The 18,136-nt window shown below is 38.0% G+C and overlaps 1 protein-coding gene across 4 annotated transcripts in view; it reads right to left on the bottom strand.

Annotated features, from left to right (window-relative positions):
- The window catches only part of ZNF608 (zinc finger protein 608), a 114,259-nt gene that overhangs the window by 81,740 nt on the left and 14,383 nt on the right, over positions 1-18,136 (bottom strand). The gene's annotated exons all lie outside the window — the stretch shown is intronic.

The raw sequence follows: 18,136 nt of genomic DNA, 5'->3' as shown, positions 1-18,136 counted from the left end.
ATCCAATGGAGAAGTTCACGGATTCTATTTATTATTTTGTTCTTGTGATATTTAAAAGCAACAAATTCATCCAGAAGATATAAAACTGCAGGACTGTGATATGTATTTTTGCCTTTCAAAAAAGAATGAGCTGTCTGATTTTTTTTTACACACACACATACACATAATTCATGAATAAAAATATTGTTTAGAAACATCTTTATTAGAATCAACAAAATGCTACAGAATGATATACTAACTTGTAAGTACATTTTTCAGAACTGAAGAAACTTCTAGGATGAGAAACTAAATGTTTTTAAGGGAAAAAAAAGAAAGTTTAGTTACTTTTTGAACAGCACCTTTGAAATACTGGTTTAATTCTTTTTCAAATCAATGTATTTGTAAATTTATTAATCTATTGTACAATAAGACGTGATTGCTGCCCTTTTTAAAACTATAAAATTCCTTCATTGTATTTCAGATTGCAAAAAAAAAAGATTACTTCAAGGTATTTTGAAATGTTCGTAAAAAAATTAAAACGGATGCACATTTTGAAAATTACACAATTTTGCTAACTACTATATTAATCAATATGTCATATCTATTTGGGATAAATACAGAGCTGTTAACCAGTGATTGTTAAAATGTTACTCCAAACTGTATAGTTATAATTCTTTCCTACAGAATATGAGATTATCAGAACTTTATTTTAACCTCTTTTAACCTCCAGAAACTATATTCTAGAATTTACATACCTTTATTCCATTTTCACATTTAATTTTAAGTAGATTTATATGATATTGAGTAACTTTTGCAGCAGACAAAACTAAGATTTCAAATTTCCCTGTTGAGAAAGATCCATAGCACTAGGGATTTATTTTAGTTCTGGTTACTTGATGACAGTTAAAACTTCATTTCTTTCTTGGCTAATTTTGATAATTACTATTTGACCTCCTAGGACCCTTTTTCCTGAATTCCTCAGATTCATTTCAGTATACAATATAAGAGTGATACTGTAATTAAGTTTTGTGTAGTACTTTATAAGTAACTCAAGGAGGCAAACATAATGTACACAACATTCCTTCCTCGTCCTGTTTTCCCCACAACTCTCCTTTGAGGTGGATTGATCTGAGAGAGTGATTTAATACTTAAATCTTAACACCTTAAGTAGCAATAGCAATAGCAGTTAGACATATATCGCTTCATAGAGCTTTCAGCCCTCTCTAAGCAGTTTACAGAGTCAGCATATTGCCCCAACAGTCTGGGTGCTCATTTTACCCACCTCGGTCAACCCTCAGCCTACAATATATACCGTATTTTTCAGACTATAAGACACACCAAGATTTTGAAAAGGTAAACAAGAAAAAAATGTTTTTGCCAAAACGGAGCATGCAGAGGGTTTGAGAGGCCTGCAGAGTGCTCCTGGGGGCTGGGGAAGGCAAAAACATGATGCGTGGGGGTGAAAAATGAGCCTGTTTTTCACAAAAGCGGCGTGCGCAGTGGGTTTGGAGGCCTGCAATGTGCTCCTGGGGACAGGGGAGAGCAAAAACGGCACCCCTGGGAAGTTTGGGAAACCAAAAACAGTCCTGTTTTTTTACAAAAACGGGGCACAGAGGGTTTGGGAGGTCTGCAGAGTGCTCATGAGGGCTGGAAAGGGCAAAAATGCCTGTTTTTGTGAAAAATGGGCCCATTTTTCACCTCCCAAACCCCACACACATTGTGTTTTTGCCCTCCCCAGCCGCTAGGAGCACTCTGCAGGTTTCCCAAACCCTCTGCATGCCCCATTTTTGGCAAAAACAAGCCTGTGTGCAGGTCGGGATTTCCAGAAGCCAAAAATGGCGGTATTCGGTGTATAAGACACACCAACATTTCCATCTTTTTTTAGCAAGGGGAAGTGCATCTTATACTGCGAACAGTATGGTACATAACTACAAAACATATAATTTTGAGATAGAAGATTCCAGAAAATACTGGACTAGCTACAGCAACACTGATTTTTCTAGCCACAGCCACCCTGATTTTTTAGGACTAGGCCCTATCTAAAAATTGCAAATTTGTTTTTGAAAGCTTCTAAATCATCCATAGATCATCCAGAATGGCATGGTCTGGGGAATCTATTACACAGCTATACTATCTAGCAGATTTCTGGTCACGAACACTTTTGACCACGACTAAATTAGTTTCCACCCCAAAAATTCACAATTTTCTTTTTGCACCATTTTTTTTGTAAGCCCCATATTTCCAAAATTAGGTTCAGGTAACAACCAAATCACTTTTTGACCAAAGTTATGGAATGAATTATGGTTGTGATCAGAGGTTCTACTGTATACTAATTGTGGAAATAATCAAGGTGAAAAGCATAGGTGCAGCACATGGTAAGCTATCGCATTAGGGAAGGGGTATCAAACTCAATTTCATTGAGCGCCGCATCAGCGTTGTGTTTGACCTCAAGAGGCTGGGTGGAGGTGCCCAGCTATATGTCATTCGAGTCAGGGATGCCTGTGTGGTCTGAGAGCTCTGCCAGCGAAAATGGGCTGTTTGCAGGATGGCCCTGCGGATCAGAACTAAGCACCCAGTGGGCTGGATCTGGCCCCTGGACCTTGAGTTTGACACCCCTGCATTAGGCCCTCTAGATCAATATTTTTAAAACATATATTCTTTACACAGAGGTTAAAGGACTGACTTTTTGCTTATTTTTGTTCCCAGTAAAAAGACATTACTGAAAACAGAATGAAATAATTACTGAAAACTCAGCAATATGTAACCCCTCCATCCATAATAAATGATCAAGAACTTCAAGATGCCAAAAATATTTCATTTGCTTTTTAGTTAGAAAAAATATATATTTAAAGTCCAGATTTAGGTTTAAAATTTTAGTGAAAATGTAGCCCTTGTACGTCATTTGAAAACATTTTGCAATTTCCTCCTGAAAGTAAATCTAAGAGCTCATAAAATAAATATTCAAGAGCATTAATTTGTTTCTAGATGTGTTCGTGCAAGTAAAACAGCAGTCATAATGTGGAAATTTCAGTCACATTTTGCAACTAATTGGAAGCAGATTAGAATTCTGCCTCAGGGGAACATTGTCAAACTAGAAGCTGGAGCAAATGAAGAAAGAGGTGAAAGCATAGTGAAGAGCTGACAGATTTACAGTGCTCAGGGCAATAAACGGGTACTAGATGAAAATGAATGTGCTGTACTGTAAGGCATGCTGTTTTCTCAGTCATATCTCAGCAATAAGGACACAAAGCTATGAAACTATTATTTTCTGTATAGGCTCGGAAGGAAAGTATCAAAATGCAAAACATCTATTCATGTTGTACTTATCAAAAGCCTACACAATTTGATCTGTTAGTGTAATTATCAGTCAAATTATTAATTTAAGTATATTTTTCCATTATTCATAACAAATCCTTACTGGTAATAGCAGAACTATTTCTCCAGTTACAATGGGATTATAAAGAGATACAAAGAATGATCATTATTTTCAAGATTATGTTAGCCAGGAGACAGGAGATAGAAATAAAAGCATATTACTGGAAACAGGCCATCTGCTGTGACTAGATGATACACAACCTTAAAAGTCTAGCTTTCTAGCTTGAGGCACATGGCATGCAGAAAATAAATAAATCCACCACAAAGCAAACAGTGGATGGAGAAGCTTTTGGTTTACACAGTAGTATCACTAAATTTATGATGCTTGCTACGTTGCACTGGCAAATTTTAATCAGTATAAATGAGATTCACCCAGAATGCAAACAAAGAAAAAAAAGAGTAATGGAAATGTTTAAGGGAAAAGGTGATAGTGAAGAATATTATCTATTGGAATAGCCTGCCTGGTCAAACCCACACTAAATTTAACTGTTGTCAAGTGCAAATTGATATGGGAAACAAATTTCTTTCTTAGGGTTCAAATAACATAAGAAATGAGCTATCGTTATCCAAATATACAGATTGTCTGGATAGGGCTAGAAATGGTATTATCACAGCCAATTGGCCTCGAGACTGGTTGAAGCTGAAGCCACGCCTCTGGGCTCCTCTCCTCTGACTCCAGTTTCAATGCAGTATGCACTCCCAAGATCCTGAAAACAAGTCACAAAGGAGACACCTCCTCCTCCAACACTGTCTATCTAACCTAGGGTGGAAACTGGCCCATCCTGCAAACACCTCTTAAAATAACAGTTCAGGTAAGATCAACTGTCATTTTCCAGAGTGAGTTTGCAGGATGGTCCAGAGATGGGACATACCCAAGTTTCGTCCCAAGCGTGAGCCCTCACTGATCCGACAGGACCTGTTGCAGGACCCTGCGGACGAATGCCGCGTTGGAAGATGCGAAGGCATCCAGCCTGTAGTGCCAGATTAAGGGCGACAGGGATGGCCATGTCGCTGCCCTGGAGATGTCTTCTATAGGGGCCTCGGAGGCCCAGGCTGCCAAGATGGCCACACTCCTAGTGGAGTGGGCCGTGATGCCGGCTTGAACCGGCAAGTTCTGCACCTCGTGGCGAGGGCTATGGGCAGACGGATCCAGCGGCTAATGGTGGACGGGGAGACCCTCTTCCCTAGCGACGAGGGTTGGAATGACACAAACAGAGCCTCAGACCTACAAAACTCTGCCATCCGCCTTAGGTAAATCTGTAAGGCCCTTCTTACATCTAAATGGTGCCAGCTGTGCTCCCACTCCCTGGTCGGGTCTGGGCAGAAGTCCGGAAGAACCACCTCCTGCGCCCGGTGGAAGACCATGTTTACCTTTGGCAGGAAAGCTGGGTCCAGGCGTAGCACTACCCTGTTATTCTGAAACGTGCATAGATCCTCCCTGGAGGAGAGAGCCCCAGCTCCGAGACTCACCTAGCCAAGGTGATAGCTACCAGGAACACAACCTTACAAGTGAGGAGCTTCCAGCTAACCGTCCGGAGTGGTTCAAAAGGCTCAACCATAAGGGCCCGTAGTACCGTGAGAAGGTGCCACGTAGGAAACCTGTGGACTGGTGGTGGACAAAGGTGGGCCACCCCCTTGAGGAACCTCTTAACTAAGGGCAAACGAGGCAGTGGAGAGGGGCCCCTCCCCAGGTAGCACTGTGGCCAATGCCACCAACTGTCTCCTAACCAAGGCTAGGGACCTTGAGCATTGAGTTGCTGGAATCAGCCCTCTGATATGGCAGCAGCCTCCTGGCATGTAGACGCGCCCACAGGACCACTTCAATGCATGAGATGGATTTTCCCAGCAAGCTGGAACACAACGATCCTTCTGGATCTGGTTAATTAACTTCAACAAGCTGGACCTGCCATCCAAGGAAAGAAACACTTGACCCAATCAATCACCGCTCCCAGGTGTAGGATTTGGGTTGATAGGGAGAGAGTACTCTTATCGAAATTAATAGAGAAAATAGATGGAGGAAGACATGTTTGTCTTGAGTTATTTGTATACATAATAAAGGCAGGATAAAAATAAATAATTCTTGGCTCTTTATTATGATTTTAGAGGTGCACTCTGAAAAATAAGTTTTTAACTTTAACTAAATATTAGTTCTGAGTGGCTGTTTTTTCAGGTGTAGTAAACTGAGACAGAGCAGAGTACACCATAATACTAATTAGCCCTACAGGAAAGAACCTTTGGGAGCCAAATTATTGTCTAGAAAATAAAGGAAAAGTTTAAATATATATATAAAAAAGAACCATCTCTTAATAAATAGTGGGAGTATTGTAAAGGACAGATAACTGCAATATTTCCCAAATGAAAAGAAAAAGAAACAGTCTTACTACAGCTACCAAATATCCACCTGAAAAGATCATTACAGTGTGAAAACTCCAAGATATACCCACTACTTTGTTAAAAACATTTGAAATTGGTGTAAGAAATGTCCATCTGGGTTCAGTTCCAAGTGGGAAGAAAAACACTGGAAACATGGAACTGTTTGGAAATATGGTTTAATGGTGGACAGGACCATATAGTTCGAGGTCCTGGGCAATCGAGCACGAGGGAGGGTGGGAGGGATGGGGAGAGGGGGAGAGAGAGAGAGAGAGAGATAGAGAGAGAGAGAGAGAGAGAGAGAGAGATTGATTGAGATTTATACCCTCTCTTGGGCCCCACCTTGGAGCTTCCTGTTCCTGTGTAAGGAGAGGTATCCTGATTGGATGCCAGACTCCCCTGGGGCCATGCAGGGGTAATGAAACTAATATTCTGCCTTTTTAATATTTTCTAGAATATTTAATAATTCTAGGAGAGGGGTGGGTGCTAACTTCCTACAATATCATCCTTCATTCTAAAACTATACAAGAAATAAGAAATATATACTGTATACATGGAGTATTTGTGTGCATGTGTATGAAGAATGAAAGTAAATAAAAATCAAACTTTAAAATGCCTGTGCAATTAAGCTCCAGCCAGAATGAGCTACATCAGGTCCAGATACATTTCTAGAAGGGGCATTTTCAAGCTAAGTTCTGAACACAACAGAAGATTTATTTTTTGTATACAGAAAACTATGGATGAATTATAGTCACAATGCTCTAAAATTCTATGTATATATATATTCCAATATATCTGCAAAATCTCCTTATCCCACAACTTGAGTCCCCTTACAACAATTGCTACTGAATAGAATTTAACAATCTTCCTGATTATTCCAAAAGAAAAGAGAGCTGTGCTAGGAAAAAGCCTATCTTTTCCTCATCAGCCTGATCCAACTGAGTAACTAACATGGAATTAGAGCTAAGTGCCAAGATTATAGATGACAATGAAGCAAAACATGACAAACAAACTGAAATTTTACTCATCTGAACAACAGCACAGGTAGGCTTAGAATGAGTTGTATTTTTTTCTGTCGTCCAGAACCATAGAGGGCATAGTGTTTAATCAACAAAAATGCTATTCTATGAGAACATCTGAGGTATTATGAAAATAACTGGCTAAAATATGTTGTTGGCAACAGTATGGAAGTGGTTTTTCCACTGCCTTCTAGAATGCTTTTTTGTTTACTTCCCAATTTGCCTACATATATGGCATTCCACATCTGAATGCTAACCAGGCCTGACCTTGCTTAGCTTTCAAACCCAGGCAAAATCAGGTCATCTTATTTGCCCAAGTTATTTGTATAATCACAGACAAAAAATAATAATAATTTAAAAAATCAAAAGTAAAAAATAAGATTTGTTTAAAAACATCAAATTTATAAATGCAAAAATAATGCTCTTATATATTTCCTTCAACTTGCTTTCAAAGAGTAAAAATTAGCAAAACTTTAAAAAACTTTTGGCGAAAGCTTTTGTTTGTATGCATGCCCTTGAGATAAGCTTGACTTCTGGTGACAACATTCATATAATTTTCTTGGCAGGGTTGAAGTTGTGGTTTGAGGTTACAAAATTAAAACACAAGATGGCAAATGCAGAAGTATTATATTACTGAAAAGATGTACACAGATGCTTCGCGAACATCATTCCTCTCATATCCATCATGTCAATTATATCATTCCAGCCACTAGCATTTCTCATTTCCCAGCTGAGCAATGCTGGGAATGTGAATGGCGTTCTCAGTATGTGTGGTACAGAGGTGACTTTGAAGAATGAATTCAACAGCTGTTATCTAAACACTAACTTAGTTCCAGAAAGGAGGAGAAAGTTTGAAGTTTGCCGCACCCTTGATTCTCTTAAGTAGAGAAGAAGAGGGAATCTTTCTATACCTTTTAACAATAAAACTGAGTTCCAGTGATTCTTGTGGTGTCCAATTCCTGACCTGACCAATCTCAAGTGATATGTGAGGAGTTCTCATCAAATTGGTGGAAAAATGTAAACTTTCCCACTACCACAAGCTGCAGTGTGACTATATGTGAGTGTGTGTTTGTGTATTTTGTGTCTGTGTGTGTATAGAGAGAAAAAATGTGAAAATATAAACCAAGATGCTGTTCTCTCTGGACAGCAATGGAATATGGTTGGCCCATATCTTTTCTGCAGTCTTCATTAGAGATTGTCTCTCAGTGATGGATGGATGGATGGATGGATGGATGGATGGATGGATGGATGGATGGATGGATGGATGGATAGATAGATAGATAGATAGATAGATAGATAGATAGATAGATAGATAGATAGATAGATAGATAGATAGATAGATAGAGACAGAGACACAGGTGGGTAGGGAGGGAGAGAGGGGGGAGGGAGGGAGGACAAGGATGGTATAGAAAAGTTTCAATGAGATCTGAGACATATACAGACTTAACGATCATCCTGTTTAGCAAGCGTTTGAAGTTTTTCTAGAACTGAAAAGGTAACTTATGATCAGTCCTCATACTTACGACCATCATATTGACCCTTCAGTCATATGATCAGGATTCAGGCATTTCTCAACTTTCAGACATTTATGACCACCTCAGCAATGCAATTGCCATTTTTGTTCTTCATAGGTGCTTCTGACAACATGATGTCTTGCTTAATTACTGCATAGTTCAGTAACAGACTTTTGAGTCCAAATATGTATCTGTATATCTGATTAAGTATCCAGTTATTAGGATCAAAAGAATAAAGAACAAGAGCCAGTTTGGATAAATGGATAAGATGTTGGCCTAGAAACCAAGAAATGGTAAGTCCAGTCCCGCCTTAGGGATGTAAAACTGGCTGGGTTAGTTTGAGCCAATCTATCTCTCAACTCAACTTATCTCACATTGTTTTTGTGGGAAATCTGAAGGACAAAGGACAATTGGTATATTTGCCATCTTGTTTATTGTATCCACATTTTAAAAGAACAGAATGTCCAAAAATTGTTAAAATAATAGTCTTAATAATAATACTCTGCTGTTAAAAACAAAACAATTATTTTCTATCATGAAAGGAAGGTTACCATATTTTTCAGAATATAAGACACACCTTTCCCTTTTTCAAAAAAGAGCCTGAAAATCTGGGTGCGTCTCCTACACTGAATACAGCATTTTTTGCCTCCTGAAACCTTGCCCCTTCACCAAAATGGCCGTGCAGAGCCTTTAGGAGGCTTGCAGAGTGCTCCTGGGGGCTAGGGAGGGCAGAAATGAGTGACAAATGGGCCATTTTTTGCTCAATTTTGCCCCCCCCCCCCGAAGCACTCTATAAGGCTCCTAAAGGCTATTCATGCCGGGGTTTTTTGTGGGGGGGGGAGAATGGGCCAGTTTCTGGAAAACAGGCTTTTTTGGGGAGGTCTACAGAGTGCAAAAACTTTTTTAAAAAAATTGTCATTACAAAATCTTGAAGAGACAAATAAGAAGTCCTATATTCCGGTGTTTTATACACCGGAAAAATACAGTAATGCAAATCCAAAAATGGTCCTGTTCAACTATACTTAAGTCAGGGAAATTTGACAAGACTTCTATATACTAACTATAGAAATTAAATACCAATTTACATCATTTGTTGAGCGGTTTTCAATATAATGCTGAGATATATTGTACTTCAAGGTATAATCCAGAATGGAATCAAAGATTAAGATCTGAGACCATGGCTTGATTTTGGTTTACATGCCTTGACTGTTATCTTCTCATTTAATCCTGGAGGAATGTTAAATAATAATGAATTCACCCTTGTGGCATCCAATAAGAGACATAGGCACTGTAGCTTTATATGCATAAAGTGTCTTTATGGAATACACCTTTTTTTCATTGAAAGAAAATTGGTTTGGAAAGAATTTCCTTATTTTCTCTAACTGACCCTGACTATTCATTTTCTAGAAAGATAAATTATAAGGAAGGAGTGTATTATTTATTTATACAAAACAACAATCAACCTGCATAGTCATTGTTAAAATGTTCAAATGCTGTTGGAAGCAATGTGTTTTTGAGGCAATGTGTTAAGTTCTGAAGGTGACATACAATATTGCATCTCCATAGCCAACATAATTTCTTCTGCCTTTCTTTGCTCAGTCTCTCTCCAAATTTGAGGGAAAAAACAATTAAAAACAAACCACAAAGAAATCTAATTTCTGAGGAAGAAGAAAAAGCTCCTCTCATAGAGCATTAGAACAAATCAAAAGAAAATGTTTCTAAATAAAGCTTATAGTTAACAACAATTTGAGATAAAATCAATACCTAATAAAAAGAATGTAGCAGTGCAAAATTAAGCAATATACAGTGAACTACTAGTAACACCAGAGATTCTCAAAAATGCCTTGAGAAATGAGGTCTTTCAAGGCAGGTACTTTATTTAATCAAGAAGATGAAAAAAGAAGCTAATATTATGATCAGTTCAAGTTCACTCTTTTGCTGTTGCAAAAATATAAAAACAGAATTAGAATTGTCAAGAAAATTTCAAACCTACTTTTAATAGTCTGTTGCAAACTGATAAAAACCAGAATCAAGCTGACTGGTATAAAAAAATTGACTAGAAACCAAAAACCATGCTATTACTTGAAACTGTCATGGGAAGGCAATAAAATTGCTACCAGATCTCCTCAAGTTACCCTTCAATAAAAAGAAGCCATCAGGGAAATAAGAAAAAAAGAAGAAAAACATCAAAATCTTTAAAGTTCTTTTAAGTAAAATTATACTTTTGTGGCGCAATGCCATCTGCTTCCTGGTTAACATGAATCAATTCCAAAACTTAAGTATCGGCTTCCTAAAATTACTCAACAGAATACATACATTACAGCTAAAATGTTTAGCTTTAAACCCTGCACTCATAAGGAGCAGGCTCTCTGTGAATATATTTCTCTTATTACTGTCACTCAAGGGGCAGAAATACACAGTTCAGAAGTGACAGTGAAAACTAATAATACTGCAGAGCTGGGCACAGCACAAAGCTTTGAAAAAGGTGCCTCACAAGGTTTCACAAATAAAGCATCCATTTGAAGCATTAAAGCAGCTGAATCCTCTGAAAAGCTTGCAGAAGCTCTTTTTGAAGGTCTTTCCAGTTGTCAGTTAAATAGTGTATTCGTGTAATTAAACCTATGCACACGTATTTAGCAGTAACTACAACAGAACAGTAAGATTTACCCGAAAAATAAATAGCAATAGACTTGTACTGTCAATCTGAAGATAAAATTCATTATTCATACTTTATGGTCTTACTTTTTTCTCAGGAAGTTAAAGAACTACATTTGATTTTTAATTTAAATTATGAAGAGGGGAAAATAGAATGGAATGGAACAGTGGTGGGATTTAAATTTTTTTACTACCGGTTCTGTGGGCGTGGCATTGCTTGGTGGGTGTGGCTTGGTGGGCACGGCAGGGGAAGGTTACTGTAAAATCTCCATTCCCTCCCAATCAACTGGAACTCAGGAGGCAGAGAATAGATGGGGGTGGGGCCAGTCAGAGGTGGTATTTCTCCAAACTACTCAAAATTTCCACTACTGGTTCTACAGAACTGGTTAGAATCTGCTGAATACCACTTCTGCAATGGAATGGAACGGAATGCCAACCTTCATCTCCTCCTCCCCCAAATATCATATATTTTCTGGGCATATACACATGTAGACAGCCACATCCCAATCTCTACACCAACACCTTTCAGATTATAATCCCAAAATATGATTGAGACTTATTTTTTTCTACAATATATATTTTATTTATATAGTGCTCATAACCCATTTTGAAGAATACTTTTTGTTAAAGGAAAACTAAATTGCAACAAGCATAAGAGAAAATTTAACTTGTCCTTTTTAGCCAAACCAGCAAGGAATATAAATAAAATCTGTAATACAGAAATGAAACCTGGAGTTGGGTTTTTCCTGTACTGCTTCTTACAGCTGTCTAAGTTCTTGTCTTGTGGTTTTGACAACAGATATATTCATGCTGGTTTCCTCCCCATACAAACTACAATTTCTCTTTTACACTCATTTTTTTTCCTGTTTAGTTTTCAGAATTTTGTTTTTGAAATCCATTTCAAAGAAAATGTTGATGAAATTATTGTGATTAGAGTCTATGGAGATTTTCAGTCATAGATAGGTTCATGGTTGTCCCAAACATGTTTTTCCAGAAAGCAACTGGATTTTCTTGGGTTTGGCTTCTGAAGAAGCATCTTGGATGAGAAGTGAAAAACCCAAGAAAGTCCAATGGCCTTTTCGAAAATCACTTTTGGGACATATTGTGGTTAGACAATCTTTCACTAGTTTTAATGTGCTCAAGCAGTGTGAATATACTTCTTTTGATTATACAATCATTAATAATGTCTCTGATAATCTCTTATATACATAGTAGATTAGAAAGTACAGTTTTAATATGGCAAGATTCTGTCCATTAGGAATAGACAAATAAAGGATTGAACTCAATTGGATTCCGCAGTGTTGTCTCTGGGCCTGTCACATCCCCTAATAACGTCTCACAAGAAAAATCAGTGGGAAATCCAATTGGTAATGTTGCAAGTCATTCTTGCTCCTTTTTCTCCTGAGGAACCTGGCTATGGATGAAATCACAGAGATCTCCTACTGTAGAACATGCTCACACCACAATTTTCTCTGTCCCAACCAGCTGAACTCCTGCGATACAGCAGCAGCCCTTCTTCAGGCCATAAAGGTAAAGGTTCTCCTCACACATACAGTATGTGCTAGTTGTTCCCAAATCTAGGGGGCAGTGCTCATCTCAGTTTCAAAGCCAAAGAGCCAGTGCTGTCTGAAGACATCTCTGTGGTCATGTGGCCGACATCACTAAATGCCAAAGGCACACGAAACACTGTTATCTTACCACCAAAGGTTCCCTATTTTACATTCCCTATTTTTCTACCTGCATTTTTACATGCTTTCGAACTGCTAGGTTGGCAGAAGCTGGGACAAGAAACGGGACTTACGTGGTGCTAGGGATTTGAACCAACTTTCTGAGCATCAAGTTCAGCATCTTAGCCACTGAGTCACCGCGTCCCTTCAGCCCATACACACTATGAAATGTTGCAACAACCCTTTCCCAGCATACATACATTCACTGCAATACTCTGCCTCCTTCACTCCACAATACTCACTCACAGTGCTCACAGCACTCACTTTTGGCCTGTTTGTGAGCCACCCAAGATAGAATTTAGACTTCTATGTCACTTCATAGTGCTTTACAGCGCTCTCTAAGCAGTTTATAAAGTCAGGATATTGTCCCCAACAAGATGTGTAACTTTCTACTGGCTTCTCCATTGAATTTGCTTAGGGGAAGTCGGTAAGAAATCACATGTCATGGTTATGTGAGGTCCTCAATTAATGACCCTCAAGCCCTACTTGTTGCATGGATTTTGTCACTAAGAAATGCAGTCACATGAATTTGTACTTCATTATCACATCACGTACAGGTGGAAATTATGGTCCCAATTACAATTATTAAGCGAGAACTAATTATGTATTCTTTTGACATCATAATCCTTTTCTTAAGGACTACAATCATACAAAGCTACAATCCTAGCTTTTTAATGGGATTCTTAAGGTTGTAATGGAATTCCTAGATGTGAATAAATATATACCGCAGCTGCTATTACATTATGGTAATTTACAAGAAGACATGCCTTTTGCAATTCCACTTTGATCAGTACATTCCCCCAGAAATATTAAAGAAGCAGCAACTATGCAAAACCATACTAGTGTTTTTTACTTTGGAGGATCTGTCCTCAAAATCTAAGATTCCGATGGCTGATTCAATGTCATTATCAATGCTTCCTATTTTAGCATTTGCAGCTGTAAAAAAGCATGCAGAAATTGGCCTTTACAACTTTGTTCTAAAAACAATAGTTGATATCACAAAACAGCTAATGAAAAAATGTTTGCTTTTTTATTTATGCAACAACCTTTTTGTTCTCTGCAATTAAGAATGAACACTTACATCACTGGTTTAGTACAATCACTTTAACAGCATACACTCAATCCCACAAAGCAATTACTGCATGAAGAGTGCTTGATAAGATATAACTGAAGAATATGAGAATGTAGAAATAATACAGAGGGAAGACTTGTTGCCCTGAGCCTTGATGGGTGAAGAGGAACTCAAGCAATTCTATCATACAAGTAGCCTTGCTTAATGAATAACATGTTGAGTGACCATTTGAAGTTACAAAGTGCTGAAAAAATAACTTTACAACCAGTCCTCGCATTTACAACCATAACAGCATCCTGCGATCCTGTGATTGTCATTTGCACACTTCACAACTGGCTTCTGAGAAGAAGAAACAATGGAAAAGCCAACAGTTAAATTGCAAGTTGCAGTGCTACAATGTCTTTTTAATGACTGAATGATGACACTGTAAGTTTGGTTTGGTTATATGATGTGTAGCTTAATGACCATGTTGCTTAGTAATGGAATTTCTGATTCCAATTGTAATGTCTAAGTGAAGATTACCTGTATATGTTTGCATATTAAAAGGAGGCATCTTTTTTTTTTACTGAAACAGCAAAATACACACTGCTAAATATTTATGTGTGAAAGCTATAGTAAATTGTCAAAGTAATTTTAAATGCTTGGCATGTAGTTTTGTTATACTGCTGGGGTGGGTTCCTGCCAGGTCTAACCTCTTCTATAGAAGAGGTTCTCCCCGCCATCCGCACATCATCAAGATGAAGAGCAAGAGGAGGAATTCTGGGAGTTGAAGTCCATAAGTCTTAAAGCTGTCAAGTTTGAACACCCCTGGGTTTTTTTTTTAAAGGGTTAGGGGTGCAAGGGTCTTGTAACTTGACAGCTTTAAGACTTGCGTGCTTCAAATGCCAGAGTTTCTGAGCCAGAGTTTGGTTACTAAGCAAGAGCATTGTTAAGTGAGTTTCACCACATTTTACAAGTTGGCCATGCCCACCCAGTCACATGGCTGGCAAGCCACTCCCCCTGGTCACATGGCCGGCAAGCCACTCCCACAAAGCAGGCCACACCTACAGAAGAGGTTCTAAAAAAATTTGAAACCCACCATTGTTATACTGTTATACATTTTTTAAAGAAAGTGAAGAAGCTTCTAACCTTATAGCATAAAGTTTCATTGCTCATTTAGTGGTAATTATTAGATTAAGGGAATGCTGTGAGTTTAGTGGCTTAGACTTAAGATTCAGTGTGGCTTTTTATGAAGTTCACCATAACCATAACCTCATGATTGAGGAAATGGAAAAACGCAGGAAAGGATGATCGCTCTACCAGATAAGAATCACTGATAATTTAATAACTATATTCAGTACATGATTCTTAATGGCACTATGTTAACATAAAAGGTATCAAGTGGGATATGTCTGGTTGTGTTCTATCCCTAGTACTGAACACTTTTATGCATGACTCAGATGAGAAGATAAAAAGGATACCCATCAAATAGTCAGATGACAGAAGTCTGGGTGAATATCACGGAAGAAAAGTTCATGATAAAGCTTGAAAATGTGGTCCAATCCAACAAAATGCAGTTTAATGGTAGGAAAGGCATAATTCTGAATTTAGAAAAGAAAAGCCAGGTATATGCTGGATGGTATATAGCTTGACATCAGTACTTGTGAGAAAGATCCAGTAGATATATCACAGTGTGCTGCAACTACCAAAAAGTTACTGCAGTCTTTCAATGTGATCAAAGAGGCAACGAATCAAGATCACAAAAAGAGGTACAGTTCTACTCTATGCTGCACTGTTTAAACTGCACTAGAAGTACTGCATCCATTTCTGGTCACCACAAAACAAGATAGATACAGAAGTACTAGAAAGAGTGCAAAAAAGTAGCACAAAAATAGTAAAGATTTTCAAACCTATATCCTACAAAGAACATTTATTGGGTATGTTTCCCCTAAACCTAAAGAATAATAAGAGTTTACAAATACTTGAAGACCATCCATTTATTCTCTATAGCTCTCAAGAGTACAAAAAGAACTGGCAGGTGGAATTCAATTACAATGACAAAGTAAATAGTCCAATTAAAAACTACCAAACACAACCAAACCAAAAAAACCTTCAAGAACACTCCCATCAATACTGACAGGTTAATTCAGTAGCATATAAACTGAGAGCAAATCCCACTCAGTACTAGCACTGAAGATGTTACCAATTTAGGTAATGAAATATAATGAACAATTCTTCCAAAGGAGCCAAAGCAGTGCTTGGACCAAAGACTGAGAGGAAACTGGGAGCCAATAGGGAATGGTGGAACATTAAAGAAATTTCCCTCAGTCTTTGGACCAATCAGACTTTGAGAATACCCACGTGTAACCTCTCCCTCAATTCTACTGGAAAACAACCAAGCTCAGAGACCATCAAGAACTCCTCAAACAGCTTGGGCATTAGCCAGAATTTCCTAATAGAAGAGCCATCCAACAACAGAACAAACTGCCTTGAGAAGAGGTATACTCTACCTTTGCTGGAAGTATTTAAATAAAGACTGGATAACCACTAGCCATGGAGACTGTAGTAGACGACTCCAATACCAAAAAGAGATGTGGGCTATATTATACTACAGTTCCCTTATATTTCACATTTTGTTTGATTGTAATGTTGTTTATAATAATTAAAATTGTGTATAATAATGTTTAACTCTTTGAAAAATTAAAGACAGAAGAAATATACGTTAGAAATTTGATTGTTCTCTGCCCTTATCATGACAAAAATCTATTCCAAAGTGCAAAACAGTTGAACTGGAACTAGTTTAGTTTCTAATTATTTCAGGTTTTTTGGTTATTTGATATAATTATACATAACCTCAATGTTGTTTAAAATCCATACAAAAAGGAAACTAAATAATTTCTTTAAATAATATGTAGCTCCTAAAAATAAGTATGCTCTCTCAGTATGAGTACTAAATAAAATATATTCCTGTTGTAAATATATTCCTGTTGCACTTTTACTATAAATGATTACTGTGTAGAACAGGGTGTCAAACTCGATTTCATGAAGGTTGTATTGGGGGGGGAGGGCATGACCAGGTTCAGCCAGCTTAACGTCATTTGTGTTGATGCCTGTGATGACCCAAACACTGTGCCAGCAAAAACAGGCTCCTGAGCCCATTTTCACTGGCAGAGGCCCTGCAGGTCAGTCCTTCACTGTTTCCAAGGCAGCCCTGGGGGACAGATCTAAGCACCCAGTGGGCAGGATCTGTCCCGCAGGGTTTGGGTTTGACAATCTGGTGTAGAACATGGATTCCCAACTTCCGGGCCATGCAAGCAGCAGGCAAACATGCAAAGTTCCATTTGCATGAGCAGTGGGCACATGTGTAAAACATGCCCTCCCCCCCCACTGCAACTAATGCTGGTACATAGTGCCAGAAAGATTGGGGACTACTGGTATAGAATATTCCTAACTGGCAAAGAAACAATTTAAATCATTGACTCCTCTTGACTAAATCAAATTGATTTTATTTAAATCAATTTAAAATAAATCTTCAACCCATTCTAAAGTTACACCTTTCTTTATTTTTATTTCTGATGAAGAATTAGAAACTACCTGCTTAATTACACAATCATTTTAATGTAACTTCTATTTGGCACACCCGAAAAAACATCACTCTGGTAACAAATTGATCTTATCTACATGGAGATTATATGACTTCATTTATAGTACATTAAGATGGAGGTTTATCAAGCTTTATATCAAATTTCCTATCATAAATAAAATTCTGTATCAAACATCCAGCTACTGTTCACTTATGGAATTTCTCCAGCATTAAACTGATTTCTTAATAAAATGTGCAAAGATATGACTTCTACCACATCTCTCTATCTTTTGAATTAATAAAGAGGAAACAATCATTCTACAATGATCATTTGAAAAGGTTGTTGTGTACAGATTTTAGAGTCATACACCAAAAAGCACATCACAGACACTGATATGAAAGAAGGGTAGTGATCAAATCAGGAGCACTGCTCAGTCATCATTTCTTTTGCACAGCAGGAGAATTGTAAGGAGAAACACTTGTTTGAAGGGAGGGAATCCAATTATATTGGAATAGTTTGCCTAATCTATGAATAACTGACTTTTCAAAATAAAATTGCTATCGCTAACAATAGTATTAACAAAATCAACACCGTGGAGATCCGGACCCTTACTACCCTCCCGGCCTTCCGTAAAGCTACTAAGTCCTGGCTGTTCCGGCAGGCTGGGGGCTACTGAAGTATCCAGCCCCACTTCAATTGTGATTGTTGGGTATTTTAATATTCTTTGTATCGTCTTATTTATCCCCTTTCCCTGTTTTATTGTGAGCCGCCCGGAGTCCTTCGGGAGTGGCCGGCATACAAAACTAATAAACAACAAACAACAACTGCACCACCAATTGCATGGGGATGGAAGAGACTTTTT

The sequence above is a fragment of the Thamnophis elegans genome, chromosome 3, assembly GCF_009769535.1.
Source record: "Thamnophis elegans isolate rThaEle1 chromosome 3, rThaEle1.pri, whole genome shotgun sequence".
NCBI classification, from domain to species: Eukaryota; Metazoa; Chordata; class Lepidosauria; order Squamata; family Colubridae; genus Thamnophis; species Thamnophis elegans.
The sequence above is the reverse complement of the archived record's forward strand: the minus strand, read 5'-3'. Positions and strand labels throughout refer to the sequence as shown.